The 7,500-nt window shown below is 43.8% G+C and overlaps 1 protein-coding gene across 2 annotated transcripts in view; it reads left to right on the top strand.

Moving 5' to 3' along the window:
- The window catches only part of LOC143283701 (phosphatidylinositol-3,5-bisphosphate 3-phosphatase MTMR8-like), a 64,774-nt gene that overhangs the window by 16,861 nt on the left and 40,413 nt on the right, over positions 1-7,500 (top strand). The window lies entirely within an intron of this gene.

The following is a 7,500-nucleotide window of genomic DNA, read 5'->3' as shown; positions in this document are numbered from 1 at the left end:
GTCACGCCTCCTTGAGAAACTGAATCTGAAACTGAAAACCTCTTCAGTGCTGTCACGCTGACCCTCATCTTCGTACTGCTCCTCCTCTTCCTCTTCATACCTTTTCTTCTCCTGAACAGTGTCAGCAACCCCCACCCCACCCCTCTTGTCACCCATGGGGAAGCTGAGGGTTCTTTCAGTATGATTATGCAGTGTCCCCGCCATCACGAACTTCTGACTTCTGTGCCAAAAATGTCCTCTTTTCTATTGCTCTCTTTGTTTCTCGCTTTTCCTGATTTCTTTTTCTTTATGTCATCTCTTCTTTAATTGATGTCAACCTTTCTGGTCCATTCAACTTCATTATTTTCTGGAAGGCCTTGAATGTATTTTGTTGTCTTTCTCTGGACTTGATAGACTCTTGTTATGTTGTATTCTTTTTTGCACCTTGCACATATGACGCGCCCTTTGTCCTTTTTTTTATTTTTAATGCCTGTTCTTATATACGATATTGTTTATTAAGTATAGTTATATTCATGTTCATTTTATTTTTTAAAATCATCTGATGAGAAATTGACGGAAATCAACGTCAGAGGCATGTCCTAAATTTATGTGCATAAATATCAATGTTCTTGTGTTTCATTTTTGTTGTTGTTGTTGTTGTTGTTGTTGTTGTTTTTCTAATTCTACGGGACCGATACTTGCAGTTTTTCAGCCCTGTTACGGCCCTGTGTGGTCGGCTGGGGTATAGGGGGGGGGGGGGGGGGGGGGGGGGGGGGGGGGGAAGAAGAAGAAGAAACAAAACAAAACAAAACAAAAACAAACAAACAGAAACAATGCCGTTGTCCTCTTCCAGCTGCTCTTCCTCCTCCAACTTCAGTGTTACTCGTCTTCCGCTTCTATGCCTTTTCTTCCTCTGCACAGCTTCCATCTTCCTATTGCTCCTTCTCCTCCTCCGTCCGCTGGATGTTTCAGTGACGCGGCTTCCGCCGGTTCACTGCCCATCCGGAGAAGGTGGAGGAGGGTGGGGGGAGGAGGATGTGTCACAATTTGAAGGCATGCCAGGGGGTCCATATTGATCGACTGACTGAACCGTTTTGTGCGCCAGAATGACCACCAAAGAAGCTTTTCCTCATACAGCTTGGATGGTGGTGGTGTTTTTTTTCTTCTTCCGGTCCCTATGACGTATATCAGTACGCCCAGTCTTGAAGCCCCTGTATGACTTTGCAGCTATGGCAACAACTGATATGCGCCCGGAAGGAAGTCTGGCGAGGGAGGGCGAGGAAAGGCTGGGATGGTGGTGGTGGTGAATAGTGTTAGTTCAGAAAGGACTTAGAAATTTTAGACTCGCGTGTAATGGCTTACGTATATTTGGTCATCGATCGAGGTCTAACCAGAACATGTATCTTCTTTCTCTGCGTCTCTCTGTCTCTGTCTTTTTCTCATTTTATGTCTCTCTGTGTCTCTTTTCCCCTTCCTGTCTCCTTCTCTCCCTTCTCTCTGTCTCTGTCTGTCTCTCTCGCCCCCCTCTCTCTCTATCTCTCTGTCGCTTTCTCTCTCTTTCTCCACCCCCCCTCCCCCTAACGTTCAAATCTTCGTTTTGACCTTTACTTACTACTTTTTGAAGGATGAGTGTAAATTTCGTTTTCTATTTTTTGTATCTTAACTGTTTTTTCCCCACTTTTTCTTTTCTTTTTTTCTTCTTCTTCTTTTCCTCCTGCCTTTATTAGCCTTTTCCTCTTCCTATATTTCTCTACTTTCTCCAACCTCCATTCCCCGCCCCCATCCTCCCTTCTCCGCTTTCTCCCTCCATCTCCCTCTCCCCCATCTTTCTCTGATTTCCTCTTCCTCATCTTATCCCTCTCAGTTTTATTACAGAATGTGGTTCGTCCGTCGGGATCGACGAGGACCATCTAGTCATCCTGGGGGTGGGTGGGTTGGGCTCTGTGGGTGCGCAGATGACTGGTCAGGCCAATCCGCGCCCGGAAGGTTCTGAGGCAGTGTGGACAGGGGATGGTGGTGGCTGTCGGGGACTTGCTGGCACTGCTTTTCCTGGCCTGTCTGCGTTGCTCTGCTGCAGCGATTCTGTTGGCCTCACAGGATTTGGCGCCTTTGTGGACAGCTGAACGCCACTTTGGTCTGTCCATTGCATTCAGCTCCCATGTGTCGTGGCTGATGTTGAAGGCCTTCAGAGAAGCTTTCAGAGTCTTTGAAGCGCTTCTTTTGGCCTCCATGGGAGCGCTTGCCATGTTGGAGTTCGCCGTACAGCAGTTTCTTGGGGAGCCGGTGGTCTGGCATGCGAACTACATGGCCTGCCCAGCCCAGAATACTTTATTATCTCTGAGAAATTCATGTGTGGTGTATTTTACGTAAACAATACACGAAAATCACAGTCACTCAATGTAAACACATAAAAGACATGAAATGCTGAAATACTGGATTGATAAAGATCTTTCGTACAATGATCACAATCATACGCATGTCATGATTACATGCTTTCACAGTCATTCATCATAAATACATAAGGAACATAAAATGCATAGATACAAAGTTAATGCTAATCAATCTCATACAATAATCACAAGTCAACCCCTCCCCCTCCTGTATTTCCCTGCTTTCCAGTACTGTGTTCTTACGGGCAGCAGATCCACCCAAAACGTCCATCTGTCCAACCGTTACAAGCGTTTAAAGTTCATCAGGACGCAGCAACAGAACCGATCGATAGTACAATCCCGAATCATTCGATCTCTCGGCACTGTCACTCGCCCCATCCATTAGCCATCTCTCTTTGTCTCTGTCTCTGTCTGTGTGTCTGTCTCTGTTTGTGTGTCAGTCTGTCTGCCGGTCTGTCTCTCCCCCCCCCCTCTCTCTCCCTTCCCTCCCTCACGTGCGCACTTTCAATCGTTGTTTGTTTTTTGTTTTTTCTATGGCTACAGGAAATGTCAACTGCGAGAACGGCTGTTGTTGATAGCCACATAGTGTTTTGTCATGGTTGGACGCGTGACTTCGATAATATTCTTGTGTATGCTGCCCTCGTGTATGAACTTGAAGTAACACCTTTAGAACAAGGCTGTTGCCTTTCTAAATCAATCACCGTAGCACATCTGTCGCAATCTGTCTTTGCCTCCCCCCCCTCCCTCCTCTCTCTGTGTCACTGTCCCCGATCTTCCTGTTTCTCCCCCATCTCTCCTCTTCCCTCTCTGTTTTTGTCTCTCTGTCTGTCTGTCCTGTTGTGTATGTGCCCTTGATCTAATGGTTGACCCTTTTCACCTGCTTACTCGGATGAGAGATAATGTGTTCTGTTTCAAACGTATTTCGATGTCCGCTTCGTGATGAAAAGACGTGTCAGTCTTTCCGTTTCTATCGCCTCTCTCCCTCCCTGCCTCCCCCCCCCCCCCCCTCTCTCTCTCACTCTCACCCTTTCCTCTCTGTCAGCCAGATCTCATATCTGTGTGACTTCATGACCTTTCAGACCTGGTAAAAATGATTACTGTATTATATACAGCTGCTCTGTGTTGCCGTGTTTTTATTGTCATGTAGTTAACACAGAAACGCAAGCTTTCAATTAAATGACCCACGCAACCACCCCCCCACCCATCCACCCCCCCACCCCCCACCCCCCCAAAAAAAAGAAAAAAAGAAAAAAGAAAAAAAAAAGAAAAAGAAATGAAATAAAGTAAAGTAAGATAAACTGAAACAAAATAAAAAGAAAGATGCTTGAACAGGCAACCCAGTGTCTACAGACTTTAAGTCGAATCATTTGAACAGAATTAATCATACATTGAATGTCTATAGCTTTGGTCCTCATCCCTTTCCACTACTCTTTTTAGTTAAAAACAAGAGTTTATGGTCAACGTTCGTTGTTAATTGAGAGAGAGAGGGGGGAGGGAGGGAGGGAGAGGGAGAGAGAGAGAGAGAGAGACCCCGCCAGACAGACCGCCATGCAGTGTGTGTATTTCGTTTATTGTCGATCTTGGGTCCGCACGTTTTCGCTTCCTCCGTTATTTTTCCTTCTCGTCTTGCCCTGTGGTAAGCCCTGTACAGGGCAACAATCCGCAATAGGGGGGGGGGGGGGGGGGGGGGGGGGGGGAAGCTGCGCTTAAGGTGACTGATGTCTGTGTACGACCATTAAGCCTCCTAGTTCAGCCAGGGCATGGACATTAGAATATTGAGATATTTTTGTGTATGGCCAGGGGAAACCGGGCCCTACACAGCATCAACCTTCTCCTTGGCTGTAAGTAAGTACAGTGTCGATGAATATTCCACGCGATATTTCCGTTCGTCAACAGTTTTTCTCGATCCTTCCCCCTCCCTTCCCCACCCCACCCCCTATCCCTGTCCGCATGCCCTTCTCCCACCCAACGCGCCCGTTTTTAATGTCCCGTTTATGGATTTAAAGTGGATGGTTCGATTCCATGCACACAGGTATACATGCTTACAGACCTGTATGTAGGTTTTATGTGGTTGATAAAATTGACGGTGAATTTCTCCTGCTGTTCCGACGAGAGGTAATGTAGGTGTATTTGCATTGAACGTGCACCCGTTACTCTCTGTTTATCGCTCTGTATCTTTCTGTATGTCTACCTATGTCAGTCTGATGTGTCTCGATGTCTGTTGTGTCTGTTTGTCTCAGTGTCAGTCTGTCTCTCCTCTCCCTCCCTCTCTTTCTCCTCTCCCACCCCTCTCCCTCCCCCCCTCTCTCTGGTGCGTGCTTGTGTGTGTGTTTATGTGTTTTTTTGTGTGTGTGTGTGTGTGTGTGTGTGTGTGTGTGTGTGTGTGTGTGTGTGTGTGTGTGAAACAAATACTCTCCTTCTCAAAGATAATCATGAACGCGTCGCTGAGTATAGGTCATTATCGATGTCACACAAAGGCTGTGGTGAAGACTGAAAGAAAGAGACAGAAGGATGGGCGCCACATTATTATTATTATTATTATTATTTTTAGAACAGTACAAGGAAAAGGATACGCTGAATATATGATGGGATATGTGTAACACAAGAGACCATCAAGCTGTATCACCCAGCGTGTTATCGTGTATGTCCACATGAAAAGCTTGGATGGTCACGTCAGTACAGATATGGAGATAAAAAGCTCGACATGTTATTGCAGGAAGCTGAATAGCATGCAGCTGTGAATCTCAAGCTCCAGTTGTTTTTGGACTTGGGCTTGTGTACACAGTGAGCCTGTGTCATCATCCAATCTTTCAACGTGTGTGTGTGTGTGTGTTGTGTGTGTGTGTGTGTGTGTGTGTGTGTGTGTTTTCAACATTAATAGTGGCATGTTCTCAGGTCAAAGGTCTGGGCCATCTCTTCACACACATGCACACACACACACACACACACACACACACACACACACACACACACACACATACACACACACACACACACACACACACACACACACACAGAGTGTCAGAGTTCATATCTCATGCCCAATTGGTGTAATGTTTGGTCCTGCAGACAACATGTTCTCTTTTGAAATTCAAGGTCACTGTTTGAAGGTCAAGGTCACAACTAAGTATGCTGATAAAAAGGATAATCTATCAGTCTATCTATCTATCTATCTTAAAAAATCATAATTCCTGAACTGGATTATTTGGGTATCTTCAAGTCCTTGTCTCTGTTCATGTTTCTTTGTTTTCAGCATTGCAGAATGAGTCTCTTGTCTATCTGTCCTCAGTCTCTCTCCTTGTATGTATATCAGTATGTGTGTGCATATGTGTGTGAATGTCAGTGTGTGTGTGTGTGTGTGTGTGTTTGCGTGCTTGCAAGTTTGTGTGCAAGCAAGTCCTGATCTAGCGCTTGATGGAGACTGCATGTCTGCAACACCCTGCCGACCCTCTGCCATGGCTAATTGTGTGAACAGGGAGTGCCTCGATCAATATGATTTTAGCTGGCAGTCCCATCTAACTGTGGCACTTCCAATGAGGTTATGTCATCCATTTGAGAGCTTTTTTTTTCTTCTTTTTTTCAGCATCAGGCTGTTAAGGATATTATTTTCTTTCTTGTTTTTGTTAGCTCATGTTGGTTGCATGAAAGGAAGAAAGAAAAAACACAAAGGAAAAACAAAACAGAACAAAACGAAAAAAAATCAGCATTTTAACCCCTGGACTTCTAAACATTGGTGAAATGAAATAGTGTGGCGTGAGTTTGAAGTGCAGCTACTTCATTTTGTGTGCTTTTCAGTGGTGTAATTAATTTCTGATAAACAAAAATAATGTCATCCCACAAGAGAATAAGTCCAAGTACAGATGAGCGACTGACGTCCAGACCAATTATTAACTTGGTCTTATCTCAGTGAGGTGACAACCTTTCACAGATGAGCACACTCGTCAGCAGCAGTCAAGGGGTTAACTGATTTGCCCTGAGCCCGAGCAGTGCCCTGGCATCAAAATTTGTTTCATTAAAATGGTGTACACATTCCTACACATGCACAGACCCACAAACAAAAGGGAACTGAACACTACAGTATTTCCAGCTTTGTCCACAGGTGTCAATTTGGATTAAAAACCAGTTGATTTTAGTAGACTTTCTTCATTTTTCCGCATCAGTATAGCAGGGGAACCTGCTGAGGCTGTAAACTCCCTTGGATTGAAAGGGTTAAAAGACACGGCTGCATTTAGAGATGAACATGATGAATGCAGATATCTGGCAGACTTTTTTTTTCCAAAATATTTTTTATTCATTCAATTTTTGTTTACATTGCACAAATGTTAATATAACTAAGCAGTACAAATACAATACATTACATTAACTTAATGTATAACAGGAAAAGAAAGTGTAACAAGACAAAGATGTGTACAGAAGAACATAGGGCATACATAGTGCATATTCTACATAAAGTTTTGCACTGTTCTAAATGTGCACTTTGTTACAAACAAAAAACAATAACACTAAAAAAAACAACAACAAAAAACAAACAAACATGATCACAAATAAATAAATAAATAAATAAATAGATAGATAAATTGAAAAAAAAGAGACAAAACTTAGGGCACTTTCTTGGTATGCACAGGTAGGACATTTCTTCATATGAGTGTCTATACTGCACTTTTTCATCATCTAAATAGGCAATGTAATGCACTCGAGGTATGAATTTGTATCACCACAAGACAAAGGACATTACAGGCAGAGCTAGCATAAAAATATCAACAATAAATAACAGAATAAAGTAGCATAGGGGAAACAGAAAGTCAGTTTCCTTAACTAATGCATTGTAAAACTAGTTTGACAAAGTTCATTGTTCTATCAGGTTCGTGTATGGCAGCCATTTTATAACAAATTCATGCTTTTGCATGTTGATATCTGGCAGACTTTGATGGGACATGCAGCAGGTTTCAGCTTTACAGCAAATCTGAATGGAGTTGCTATGTACAGTGTTGAAAATTGATGAATGGAGGGGAGTGGGCCCCACTATGTTGTCACTCAGAGTGATGTAACAGTGAGACTGTGCGTGTATGCAACTGATGGTCGTGGTTGCTGCACGTGTATCCATAATTGTCCGCGCATGTTTGGTATGTGC

Source organism: Babylonia areolata, chromosome 7 (genome assembly GCF_041734735.1).
Source record: "Babylonia areolata isolate BAREFJ2019XMU chromosome 7, ASM4173473v1, whole genome shotgun sequence".
NCBI lineage: Eukaryota > Metazoa > Mollusca > Gastropoda > Neogastropoda > Buccinidae > Babylonia > Babylonia areolata.
Note: the sequence above shows the minus strand (reverse complement) of the source record. Positions and strands in the feature narration are given on the sequence as shown.